This window comes from Panthera tigris, chromosome C1 (genome assembly GCF_018350195.1).
Source record: "Panthera tigris isolate Pti1 chromosome C1, P.tigris_Pti1_mat1.1, whole genome shotgun sequence".
In the NCBI taxonomy this organism is placed as follows: Eukaryota; Metazoa; Chordata; class Mammalia; order Carnivora; family Felidae; genus Panthera; species Panthera tigris.
Window position 1 is genome coordinate 110,480,878 of NC_056667.1, and position 13,925 is coordinate 110,494,802.

The following is a 13,925-nucleotide window of genomic DNA, read 5'->3' on the forward strand; positions in this document are numbered from 1 at the left end:
CAGTGGCCATGTGGGAGGGTCTGTGGCAGCTGCTTTGAGAAGGGGACACGCGGTCCTCAGGACTCAGCAGGAAGCACGGAGACCATATGCTTGACCACATGAGACGGTGGAGCGCGCCCTGTCCTTGCTCTGGTGTTGCCCTTCTAAGTGCACACTGTTCTAGGCTCGCCTCTCCTCCACTCCGCTTCCTGCTGCCCCCCAGCGCCAGGCACAGTGGGTGTTCACTGAGACCCCCCCCCTCCTTCCCTGTCCCACCAGACTCCTCACCTGCCACTTGTCCCCCCCCCCACCCCCCCTCCCCAGCTAGCCCAGACGGTCATTGCCGGGTGAAGCCTACCTAGGGCGCCCACGCTGGTCCTGAACGTGGATAAGGGCCTCTGCCTGCTGTGCTCACAGCCCCACCCACCCGGAGGCCCAAAGCCCTGGCTCCCAGGAGAGTCAAGGCAGCTGCGGTGGGACAAGTGAAGGATGCAAGGACCTGCGGAGGCCCCGAAGGCTGCCCAGAGAAGGGCAGGAGGTTCTTCACGGTTGTCTGCCTGCTGGGGCACTGCGGTGGGGGAGCCTGCCTCCTGGGCTCCTCGCTGGCTGGCAGCGCAGGGGACCCGGACGACCTCCCTGGAGGGGGGAGGGTCCCCACCATCAGCTAGTCCCTGAGTTGTGCTGGCTGAAAGGCCGCCATCACTTGAGGAGTGCTGCCTCGAAGCCAGGGGTCAGTGCTCCAGGAAACCGGTTTCCATCCGGGCCGCTCCTCTGGTCCCAAGGGAGGGTCCAGGCCGCTGTTCCAAGGGGCCGCCTGGCCTGGCTTGGGGGGCACTGCCGATTTGCCTTGTTGCCGCCGGGGTGTTCCTTCCCAGGTGTGAGTCACCCCTGTTGGCCCGAAGTCAGGCTGACTCCAGATGCCACAGCATCACAGCCTTGAACAGCGAGGAAGGACCTCCGTTGGCAGGGTATTCGCTGCATTTGTGAGGACACAGGCAGAGACATAAGAAGCAAAGGTGTGTGGGGCGGGGCGGGGCCGGGGGGGGGGTGGTGTGTGGCGCAAAACCATGAGATGGCCTCCAGCATGGTCATCCTCGAGGTCAGGCGCACATGGGTTTAAGGTTCATCTTGGCTCCCTCAGCCTCAATTTCCACATCCTTAAACTGAGGCCAAGACTAGTGTGCACCTCAGGTGGTTGGTATGAGGATTGAATTAAATATTTTCTACAAGGTGGACAGAGACTTTGGTGATCAGTCAACACCAATGTCCTCTCTTGGCTCCCCCTTGTATCCTAGAGAGACAGCGAGGTGTCAGGTGAAGCTTGTGAGGATCAGAGCCCTGGGGAAAGTGGGTGTCCCCGTTGATAAGTGCCTGTGAAGGTGTGCAGGAGGTGGGGCAGGAGAGGCAGGACAGGGAGAGGCAGGGACAGCTGCCCTGTGTGGGGCAGCTCAGCAGCAATGGGCTGAGCATCCAGAGCCCCCAATCTCCCCGGGGCTGGGGTGTACTCTTCCAGAGCACTGGCTCTGACTCTCTGACCTGCATGGGTGGCAGAACCCAACCTGAGCTACCCCTCCTGACCAGAGAGGCGGGATGGAGGCTCATAGGACTGCTGTAGGCTCTCGCCAGCTCCCCGGCATCTTATCCCTTCCCTCCTGCAGGAAAGCCTTGGAGCTGCTCAGGGCTCAGCCCAGGTCAGGCAGGGAAGAGAGAAACTGGACAGGCCCTGGGGAGCTCCCCTTTAACAAGTGGAGATGGACGGATGCAGCCTGATGTCAATGGCACAATGACACAGATTCTTTAAAAAAAAAAAAAGTTTGAGGAATAATTTTCATACAATAAAGTTAGATTTTTATAATTTTTTTAAACATTTATTTATTTTTGAGAGAGAGACAGACAGTGCAAATGGGGAAGGGGCAAGGAGATGGGGAGACACAGAATCCGAAGCACGCTCCAGGCTCTGAGCTGTCTGCACAGATCCTGGCAAAGGCCTTGACCTCACAAATCGCAAGATCATGACCTGAGCCGAAGTCAGTCGCTTAACCGACTGAACCTCCCAGGCACCCCCGTTCTATTTGTTTTGACAAATGTATGTAATAGTGTAACCACCACAATTATGATATGGGACATTTCTGTCACCCTGAAAATTCCGCTGTGCCCCACCAGCAGCCTCTGGCAACCCCTGATCTAGACTCTGTTGTTTTTTCTAGAATGGCATATAAATGGAGTCCTACAGTATATAGACTTTACGACTGGCTTCTATCACTCAACATAAAATAAAGCTTTTGAGACTCTTCCATATGGATATGGGTATTACTAGTTTCTGTAGCTGAGTAGTTTCCATTATATGGATATACCACAGTTGGTTACCCATTCACCACTTCTTGGCTATTATTTATTTCTCTTAATTTACATCCAAATTCGTTAGCATATAGTGCAACAATGATTTCAGGAGTAGATTCCTTAGTGAGTTCTTAGCTATTATTAATAAAACTTCTAGAACATTCATGTAGAGGACTTAGTGTGGCTATGTCTGTGTTTTTCTTGGGCAAATATGTATAAATGGGACTGCTAAGTTGTTTGCATTTTTCTTGGGCAAATATGTATAAATGGGACTGCTGAGTTATGTGTAAGTACATGTTTACTTTTACTAAAAAACAAAAACAGGAGCACCTGGGCGGCTCAGTTGGTTACGTTTGACTCTTGATTTCCGCTCAGGTCAGGATCTCCTAGTTTGTGAGTTCAAGCCCCGCGTTGGGCTCCACAGAGCCTGCTTGGGATTTTCTCTCTCTGTCTCTCTCCCTCTGCCCCTCCCTCCCATCTCTCTCAAGAATAAATAAATAAATTAAAAAAATACTGTTAAGTAAAGTGGCCATACCATTTCGTGTTCCCACAAGCAAAATATGAGTGTTCTAGTTGTTCTGCATCCTTCCCAGCACTTGGCGTGGTCAGCTTTTGGTTTAATTTTGTTATTTTTAGTCATTCTACTGGTGTGTGGTAGTATTTCATTTCATTTCCCCGATCACTAATGATGCTAAGCATTAAAAAAAATAATTTAAAAAAATAGCTTGCTGGGATTTTGAATGGATTGAGTTGATTCTATAGAACAATCCGGGGAGAAGAGACATCTTAAGAATGTTCTTCTGATCTATTAGTGTGGTATTTGTCCCCATTTACTTAGGTCTTTGTTAATTTCTCTCACCAGTGTTTGGTAGCTTTTAGCATATAGACCCTGAACATATTTCGTTAAATTTATCACTACTTATTTTGTGTTCTTAAAAATGCTATCATAAATGGCATTTTACATATTTCAATTTAAAACTGTGTGCTACTGGCATATAGAAATACAATTGATTTTTTTTATTGAGACTTTGTTCAGTTCTATTGAGATAAAACTAACATATAACATTATAGTAGATAAAGGCATACAATATGATTTAATATATGTATACATTGCAAAATGATCACCACAGTAAGTTTAGTTGACGTCCATCACCTCACATGGATATAATTTTTTTTCTTGTGATGAGAATTTTTTAAACCTACTGCCTTCGTGACTTTCATAAATACAATACAGAATGATTAGCTATGGTTACCATGTTGCACATTACATCCCCAGAAGTTATTTATAGCTGGAAGTTTGTACCATTTGACCACCGTACCCCTCACCCCCACCTCTGGTAACCAATAATCTGTTTTTTTAATCTTTGAGTTCAGTTTTTTTAGATTCCACATGTAAGTGAGATCATACAGTATTTATCTTAGACTTATTTCCTGATTCGACAAGCATGTGCTGGGGTGACCAGCCATCCCAGTTTGTCTGGGACTGTCCCGATTTTAGCACCAGAAGTCCTACATCTGGTAAACTCTTCCCTGGGATGAGAAAAGTCCCAGTGTTCAGTGACAGATATAGAAGGTTAGGGAAAAGGTACAAAATGCAAAGGTGACCACAAAAAAGAGGGGCTGAAGGTGATACTGGTTGTTGTACCAAATGGACCCAGGACTCCCCCAGTATCTGCTGCTGACGAGGACAACTTTGACCTCTGCGACCTGCGGTTAATGATCATGCATCGCCTATTATCACACCACCCTGGTGATGACCTAAGTGCACTCTAACTGGGAGCACAGACATCCGCTCTGCCTGTGAGTTAACTATCATGCTGTGTATCTAGACAGTGCTAGTTTGATTTTTGACGTGGTGAATATCGTGACCATAATTTTTTTAAGAGTTCAGATAATGAAAATGAGAATGATTACAATATCAATGCCAGCATGAACCAGACGTCACGGTCATTTGGAAAGCTGAGAGATTGTGTTATTTTAATGGCAGCTGGATAAGGGAGGTAAATCATCAAAAAGGGCATACTGCACCAAATGGAGAGAAGATTTTGGGATTGAGCATGGTGGACAAAGGAATGTAAAAGACGATTCTCACAGGCCCTCAAGGAAACAGGCAAGTACTTCTAAATTAATCAAAAGAGGTTTTTTGGGTTTTTTTTTTTTTTTTTGGTCTCCCCCGAAGACCTCAATTCTCAATTGAAAATAGTGGCTGCTTGGGGCACCTGGGTGGCTCAGTCGGTTGAGCATCCAACTCATGGTTTCAGCTTAGGTCATGATCCCAGGGTTGTGGGATGGAGCCCTGGATCAGGCTCCGAGCTGAGTGTGGAGCCTGCTTGGGATTCTCTCTTTCTCTCCCTCTGTCCCCTCTCCCCCTCAAATTAAAAAAAAAAAAAAAAAATAGTGGCTGCTGAATTAGCATGGGCGTACCATATGAATGAATATATTGCTCCTTTGATTGTTCTATGACACCGAGTAAAGTTACATTTCCTCATTCAGAGGCTGTACCTGAAATATCCTGTGGGTGAACCACAGATAAAATTTTGATAACAGATGTGTTGCCCCTTTACAGGGCAACAATCATGCTTACCATAGTATACAGAGGACTGAGTCCAACCATGGCAATAAAGAAAGGTTCTCCTACCTCTTAAGCACTTTGATTTGAAAAGTGGAGTTTCAAATGGTCTTTTTGATTTCCGGGAAGATTTTAATGAAACTTCAGGAAAAAAGTTTTAAATGTTGATCATATACAAAGGAAGCACTGCTTCCCTGCACATTTGACAGTGCGAATGTCAATTTTTGCAAATTCTGTTCAGGCTATGAACCATTACCAAATAAAATGAAAAGGTCTTACCTGTCGAATGTCCTGCATACATGGGTAATGGAGTGTGGTTTGCTTCCTGTGATATTGAGGCTTTCCCAATGAAAGGTTTGGTTATTTCTCAGTTTCTTCAAAATATGCAAAAGCACTTAATGAGCTATTTGATGTTCTAGCAGTGGAAGGAGACAGTCTCCTTTACACATATGTGCCTATGAGAGGGCTGTCATCGCCGCCAGTCATGGAAGAGATCTTAAAAAGTTAGGCTACCATCAAATCATATTTTCAAAGTGTAGGACAAGAAGAATGTCCTCTAATTTGAAAACATATTGAGAATGAGAATGGAGAAAAGGATTGCATTCAAGTGGAAATTTACAAATGGTTCTTTCCAAAACTGACGATCTTTGAAGAGGCCAGAAGGATCCTGAAAAAGGATGAACTGACAGCACCTGAGGTGTTCAATGTTCTGTGTAGGAAATAACAAAAACTCATGTAATAAAAAATGACTCAGTTTCGGGGAAGTAAAACAAAATGTCACTGGAAGAGGACAACCAATTTAAATTTTTTTTTTTTAACGTTTATTTATTTTTGAGACAGAGAGAGACAGAGCATGAACAGGGGAGGAGCAGAGAGAGAGGGAGACACAGAATCTGAAACAGGCTCCAGGCTCTGAGCTGTCAGCACACAGCCCAACGCGGGGCTCGAGCTCACAGACCGTGAGATCATGACCTGAGCCGAAGTCGGACGCTTAACTGACCAAGCCACCCAGGCGCCCCAGGACAACCAATTTAAACAGGACTTTCTCACTTCTTTACTAAGACTGGAATTTGTAATCCAACTTTAATATCATAAGCTCAAATATCTCTGCTTTAAAACCATTTTCACACACAGAGAAGGAGAGAGAGATTACAAAATTACATTTTGTAATTGTATGACACGCAGGGTGCTTCAAAATGTTTAAAAAGGATGCAACTTTAGGTGTTGAATTTATTGATGCAAAGGGGCTGACAGAACAGCTGGTCTACAAAACCAGCCTACAGATACAAAGAGGATGGTCATTTTTGGAGAGCTGGAAGCTAATCCCTACAAGTCTAAAAACCTGCTGTTGTTAGTAAGATCTAAAGTATTCCATGCTCAAATGATTTCGTTGAGAGGATCGGTACCTTGATGCCATCACACTGGACTGACAGCACGCATTAGTGTAATGTGGGCTTAATAAACGCAGCACTACAAGTCAAAGCATATGATGTTTGGCCATACCTAGTTAGACCACTACATAAAAGAAGGGTTTCCTAAAGGCTGCCGCAAGAAAACAGAAAGAGGTAAAAATATCCACTGCATCATAGGACAGAAATATCATTGCTATTTTTAGTTAAATATTGGTAATATGTTTAATTAGTCCTACTGTACTTACATTCTCCTCTTAAAAAGTCTTACATGTATGTATCTTTTTTTTTAATACTTTATTTTTGTTGAGTAGTTTTAGGTTCATAGCAAAATTGAAGGGAAAGTACAGAGATTTCCCATATATCCCCCCCAAGTCTCCACCCCCACTGCATAGCCTTCCTGCCCCCCCATCACCATCTCCACCAGAGTGTACATTTGTTAAACTAACGAACCTACCTTAACACATCATAATCAGCCAAAGTCCTTAGTTTACATTTGTGTTTCCTCTTGATGTGGTACATTCTAGGGGTTTGGACAAATGCATAATGACATGTGTCCATCGTTATAGTATCACACGTGGTATTTCCACTGCCTAAAAATCATCTCTGCTTCATCTATTTCTCCCTGCCCCGCCCCCCACCCCACCCCCAACTCCTGGCAGGGGTTTCTTACTGTCTCCATACTTCTGCCTTTTGTAAATTATCGTAGAAGAATGCCATGGAATCATACCATATGCAGCCTTTTACATGTATGTATCTTAATACAAATTTTAACTATCCAATAATGAGTTAAAATAAATTGCTGTATCAGAGAATAAAAACATTATATAACTATTTTTGTATTTCTCACAAAGTAGTCCTACTACTATTAATTGCCATTAATAATCGTATTGTTCTGTCTAAATAATAGCATTTATGTAACACAAAAGTAAATAATATAGGATATATCATTTCCAGTAAATACCGATTTTTCATATTTCATATTTATGATTCTAATAAATGATTTCAAATAAGCTATTTTTCATATTTCTATGTTAAAGTAATACATACACACGTATAATTATTTTTTACAGATTATCACGGGTTGGGGAGTCTGGTACGGCTGGGCCCCAACGTGGCTCTCTAAAACTGTTCACGCGAACACACGTCCCACCTCCTCGCCTGAGTTCCGTTTAACGCTAGGGATGCAGAGCCTACTAAGACCCGGCCGCCATCCCCAAGAGGCTCACAGTGGCGAGGAAGCCAGACCCATAACAGGCCGGCCGAGAGCCAGGCCGGAGGTGGCCCAGGTAACTCGGCCCCAAAGAGGCCCTCTGGGAAGGCTGCCTGGAGGCGGCGGGGCCGGACCTCGGGTCGCGGGCTTGGGAAGAGCGGAGGAGCGCGGCACGCCGGCCTCTCCGGGCGGGAGGGCGGCCCGAACGGACTCGCGCGGCCGGGTCTCCCTCCCCGCCCCTGCCATCCCCGGGCGCCCCGCGTCCCCCGGGCCATCCTATGCCAGGCTCCGCGCGGGTCGGAAGCCAAAGCCGGAAGGGCCGGTCCTGCGGCGGGGCGTCCTCTCCCGTCGCCAGCGCGGCCGCCGACCTCGTCGCCAGCAAGCCCGGGGCCCCGCCGCCCTCCCGCTGAGTCAGCCGGTGAGTCAGCGCCCCCTGACCGCGCCGCGTCTGGGCCGGGATGAGGGCCGCGGGGCGGGGGCGGGGAGGGGGAGGGAGGTAGAGAGGAGGCGGGGAGGAGGGCGGCGGGGAGGGAGGGAGGGGGGAGGAAGGTGGCGGGAGGGGAAGGGGGGAGAGGGAGGGAGGGGAAGGGAAAAGAGGATGGGGAGGAGGAAGGAGGGGGAAAGGGTGGAGGGAAGGAGGAAAGGAGGGAGAGAGGGAAGGGAGGAAGGGCAATGTCCAAAGCAAGGGTTCGCCACCTTTGGCCTGCCGGCCAAATCTGGCCTGCCTTGTTCTCGTTCAGCTCAGGAACCAAGAATGGATTGTACATTTTGTTATTGTTGAAAAATACGACGAGAAGTATTTTGTAACAAGTGAAAATTATATAAAATTCAAATGTCAAATTTCAGCGTCCATGAAAAGTTGTACTGGAACAGCAACGCTCATGTGTTACATCTGTCCATGACTGCTTTCAGGACATTGGTACTGGGCAATTATGACAGACTGTATGGCCCCCAAAGCCTTAAGTGTTTACTAGGTCTACCTTTACACGCTTGCGGTCCACATTCCAGGGGTGCTCAAGGCCCTGGCTCTTAATTAAGGCAACACTGTCCTTGGAGAGCACATTCTGGGGCGGGGGTGGGGGATTCCCACCCTGGGGAGCCATTCCAGCCCTCTAAGCCTTACCCCAGTGTTTGTCCACCCAGCAGGAGAGCCTTTCACCGGCCTCAGGCCACCTTCTGTTGGCGCTAAACTTGCTGTGCCCTGGGGCAGGGGCCTCCTCCCTGCAACCTGGGGACCCAGGATTCTTCCCTACAGTCTTTCAGAGCTCTACCCTATGTGGTGTGATGGGGTCCCCTGGGACCACATGCTTGCTTGGAGCTAAGCCTTGTGCTCCTGGTTACCCATTAACCAGCTTAGTCCTTACACAAAGTTTCAGGGAAGTCAGGCCTGCACATTTATTGCCTTGTTGCTCCCAGGAACTTTGACAAGCCCCATCACCTTCAGCCTGGGGCTGACTGTCTTGGTGATCCAGGTTCTGGCTTTAGGCCAGTTGTGGCTTAAGGCAGTATTTTTGCAATTTTTTTTTTTTTTTAAACCTCCATCCTCAGTAAGAAATACATTTTACATTGCAGCAAAGTTTCACAAAAAGGTTAAGTTTCACCTACCCTCCCATTACAGGTGATTACTCCTACCATCGTCTGTTACTCTTCTGTTTTTTTACAAATGACGATCACCACGGGGTGCCTGGGTGGCACAGTCAGCCAAGTGTCCAACTCTTGATCTCGGCTCAGGTCATGATCATGCTGTTGGAGGGTTCAAGCCCCACATCAGGCTCTGTGCTGACAGAGCAAACCTGCTTGGGATTCTGTCTCCTGTCTCCCTCTCTCTCTCTCTGCCCCTCCCCTGCTTTCTCTCTTTCTCTCTCAAAAATAAATAAACATTTAAATAATAAATTAAAAAATAAAAATGAGCATGAAACACTAAACTGATTTTATGACTCACTCATAGGGTGCAAGCTGCAATACGAAAGACGTGTTTGATGGTATCCAGACATAGCTGTCTTTTCTCTTTTTCAGCACAAAGCACAGCAGCAGAAAAGGCCTCCTTCACCTGTTGGCAGAGGCTTCCTGGCTCTCAGTCTTCATGACTCCCCTAGATGCCCTTGACCTAAGAGAGAGCCCTCAACTTCCATTTATTGAACAATAAATACACATATCTGTTTGTTTCTACCTGACGTGCATTTACCTGGGGGTGGGAGAGGAGGGGAGGAATTGGGGACAAGGACTTACTCTTCACTCTACCTAAGTGCTGTTTGAATTCTGTCACATACGTATTAATTTAAATTTTTTATTTAAAATCATTTCAAGTCGGGGCACCTTGGGTGGCTCAGTCAGTTAAGCCGCAGCTCTTGATTTTGGCTTAGAAATCTCACGTTTTCAGATCAAGCCCCTTGTGTGCTGATAGGGGAGCCTGCTTGGGATTCTCTCTGTCCCTCCCCTACTCTTGACCAAGGGCCCTTGAACAAGTGGGCTCTTTCTCTCTCTCTCAAAATAAACAAACTTAAAAAGAAAATAAAACTACATTAAAAAAATAAAAATAAAAACATTTCAAGCCTACAAAAAGGTGTCCGGAACACATGTAACAGTGCTGTACTCACCACCAAGTTCATGCATTCTATCTTCCTCTCACTCCGTCCTCCCCACAGACCTCCTCAGTCACCCTCAGCATTCCACCCCCCACACCCTCCCAGTGAAGGAAGCCTCAGAATACTTAACATTCCCAGCAGTGGGCAGTGCTGACAACTGATCATGTCAGAAGTTTAGTTGGAAGTTATTTGCCATCCTTGTAGTCTGTCCCCTCTTGACACTAGCTACCAGCATGCAGTCTTTTCTATTTTGAAAATTTAGACTTACAAAAAAAAGTTGCCAGTATAGCACCCTTTGCTCAGACTGCCCTCATGTTAACGTCTCATCTAACCACAGTGGAAGGACCAGAGCCAGGGGGTTAACAATGATCTAATACTAGGAATTCATCTACTAATCTGACTTGAATTTTGCCAAGTGTCCCATGAGCATCCCGTTTCTGGTCCAGGATCCCATTCAGAATCCCACATGGCATATAGCAGTCCTGTCACCTTCATCTTCAATCTGGAATAGTTCCTCAGTCTTTCCTTGCCACTGCAACACTCTGGCGGGTTATTTTGTAGGACAAACCTCACTGTTTTCTCCTTACTAGGCAAAAATACCGCAGAAGTGATGTACCCTTCTCAGGATGCCATATCAGCTGGTGTTGATGTGTCTAATTACTGGTCATAATAATTTTGATCATTTGGTAAAACTGGTGTCTTCCTGAGGTTTCTCTGCTACAAAGTTACTGTTTTCCTTGGTAATTAATCAACATCCTGTGGGGAGATACTCTATGAGTATATAAATACCCTGTTCTCTTCATCCTTTTTCTTTTTTTATAAATTTTTTTTAACGTTTATTTTTGAGACAGAGAGAGACAGAGCATGAAGGGGGGAGGGTCAGAGAGAGGGAGACACAGAATCTGAAACAGGCTCCAGGCTCTGAGCGGTCAGCACAGAGCCCGACGCGGGGCTCGAACTCACAGACCGTGAGATCATGACCTGAGCCGAAGTTGGCCGCTTAACCGACTGAGCCACCCAGGTGCCCCACTTCATCCTTTTTCCCACTAACTTTAGTATCCCTTGATTCTTGTTTGCAGTGGTTATTACTGTGGTTTTTACCAAATAGTGATTTTTCTAGTTCCACTGTTCTTTCTACATTTATTAATGGGAATTCTGCTGTAAAAAGGAACTGTAGCTTTCCCCCATTTATGTAGTCCATTATTATTATTTTTTTAATTGCAAGCCAAACTGTATCCAGCTTTATTAAAGACACTTTTCATAAACAATCATGGTATTTCAGGCAGGACGTGGGGAGACAGTCATTAACAGCATACAACAACATTCAGACTCCCTTCTTCAATGGACTACCCAAATCAGAACGCCTCTCTGCAACCCTGTGAAGTCTTCATCTGGTGCTCTGAACATCAGAGTGAGGGCTGACATTTCACATCTAGCATGTTGTTTAACAACTTTTCACAAGCCGACCCCGACTTTCAGGAAATGAAATGAAAATGACAGAATTATCAATCTTAAGACCCACAAGCTAAAAAAGGAACTCTTTTAACGGATACCATCTCCATGGTAACACTGGAAAGTCCAGATTGCCTGACACACTGGGAACCATTGCTTGGGGTCCGGTTCCAACAAGTCTGTGGGTTTAAGGGAGTCAAGTCTACATTGAAGTTGAAGGTGGAGAGGGGGGAAGAGGGCATAAAAAATGAATTTTAGTTTTTCCACACCACAAGGCGTCTGTGCCAAGGTGGCTTACATGTGTCAACATCAAGGAATCCCTCCTCCCGGGAACCAAGAGGAAGTTTCTCAAAACTAAAAGGGAAAAGTGTTTTTCTTCCTGTATCAATCTAATTTTGGAGGTATTTATTAGTGACATAAGCCTTTCCCCCAAAACAACAATGATGTGTTCTGTGTGCTAACAACATAGCTTTAAAAAAAAGTAAACAAAATTCTGCATTTTTATAAAACTTGGTAAAAAATAGTATTTCAAACTATAGTTGCCAGAAGTACACAGTAATAAAAAATGCACACATGTCACTTGGCATCTCCTAGTCCATTATTTTTATAGCTTTAGGGATAGTGTCTTGAATTTTTATTTCATTCTGTGGGTTATAATCCATTATTACTATTTTTCGCTCAAATTGTACCAGGTTTGGCTATAGAGAGCTCCTCTGAGTTGGCCCCTGTGTTCTTTGATGTATCTCCATCCTTCTTTGAGCACTTCCTTACTGCTTGGCACAACATGTTCCAGGCTCATTGGGGACTTTTCCTGCCATAGCTCTGGAATCTCTAGGAGCCCTGGTTTGTTACATTGAAGAATGGTATTCAGAAAGCAGGATCTAGGCACAAATCAGATTTAACTTGGTTAAATGAAAATGCGAACCTGAACTGGCCTTTGGAACAGCTTCGGAAGGAGAGAGCAAACCGTGCAGGGTCAAGGGGAGAAGGGGGGACACAAACAGATACTGAGGTTGAGAGAGAGCCCAGAGCAGAGTCAGCCAAGGCAGGGAGCTCAATCCTTGGCTGGGAGCACCTGTGGGAAGCATGGCCTCGATGCAAATAAAAGGAAGGATTCAGAAGGACACCATCAACAAAACAAGAAAAGGCAACCTGCTGAATGGGAGAAGATAGCTGCAAATGATATATCTGATAAAGGATTAATATTCAAAGTATATGAGGAACTTATATAACCCAACACCAAAAACCTAAATCATCTGATTTACAGATACAGAGAACCTGAACAGACATTTCTCCAAAGAAAAATACAGATGACCAACAGACACATGAAAAAGTGTTCAACATCACTCATTATCAGGGAAATGCAAATCAAAACCACAGTGAGCTATCACCGCCTTTCTGAGGCTAAAATCAAAAACACAAGAAACAACAAGTGTTGGCAAAGATGTGGAGAAAAAGGAAGCCTCATGCACGGTTGGAGGAAAGTAAATTGGTGCAGCCGTTGTGGAAAACAGTGTGGAGTTTCCTCAAAAAACTAAAATAGGATTACCAGGGGCGTCTGGGTGGCTCAGTTTGTTAAGTGTCTGATTCTTGGTTTCAGCTCGGGCCATAATCTTACATTTCGTGGATTCAAGCCCTGCATCGGGCTCTGCACTGTCAGTGTAGAGCCTGCTTGGGATTCTCTCTCTCCCTCTTCCTCTGTCCCTCCCCTGCTCACTCTGTCTCTCTCAAAATGAATAAACTTAAAAAAAAATTTTTAAAAATAGGATTATCATATGCTCCAGTATTTCCACTACTGGGTATTTACCCAAAGAAAACGAAAACACTAATTCAAAAAGATACATGCATCCCTATGTTTACTGTAGCATTATTTACAATAGCCAAGATATGGAAGCATCCCAAGTGTCCATGGATAGATGAATGGATAAAGAAGATGGGGTATATACACAATGGAATATTAGTCAGCCATAAAAAAGAATGAAATCTTGCCATTTGCAACAACATGGATGGATCTAAAGGGTATTATGCCAAGTGAAGGAAGTCAGAGAAAGACAAATATGATAGATTTTACTTATGTGTGGAATCTAAAAAAACAAACCAAAATACAGGGAACAACTTTATGGTTGCTGGGGGTGGGGTGGGCAAAATGAGTGAAGAGGAGTGGGAGATACAGACTTCCACTTACGAAATGAATAAGTCATGGGAATAACAGGTACAGTGTAGGGAATATCCTCAATGGTCCTGTAACGGTGTGCATGGTGATGGATGGCAGCTACACTTGTGAGCATACATGGGGACTTACAGAATCACCATGTTGTACATCTGAAACTAAAGTAACATGTGTATCAACTACACGTCAATTAAAAAAAACAAGGAAC

The 13,925-nt window shown here is 45.3% G+C and overlaps 1 long non-coding RNA gene across 1 annotated transcript; it reads left to right on the plus strand.

Moving 5' to 3' along the window:
* The first annotated feature begins 7,499 nt into the window (after positions 1–7,499).
* Positions 7,500–9,679, plus strand: LOC122240866. The gene is made up of 2 exons (XR_006220605.1): positions 7,500–7,928; positions 9,527–9,679. It is a non-coding gene; the product is annotated as an uncharacterized LOC122240866 (long non-coding RNA).
* Positions 9,680–13,925: the final 4,246 nt, after the last annotated feature.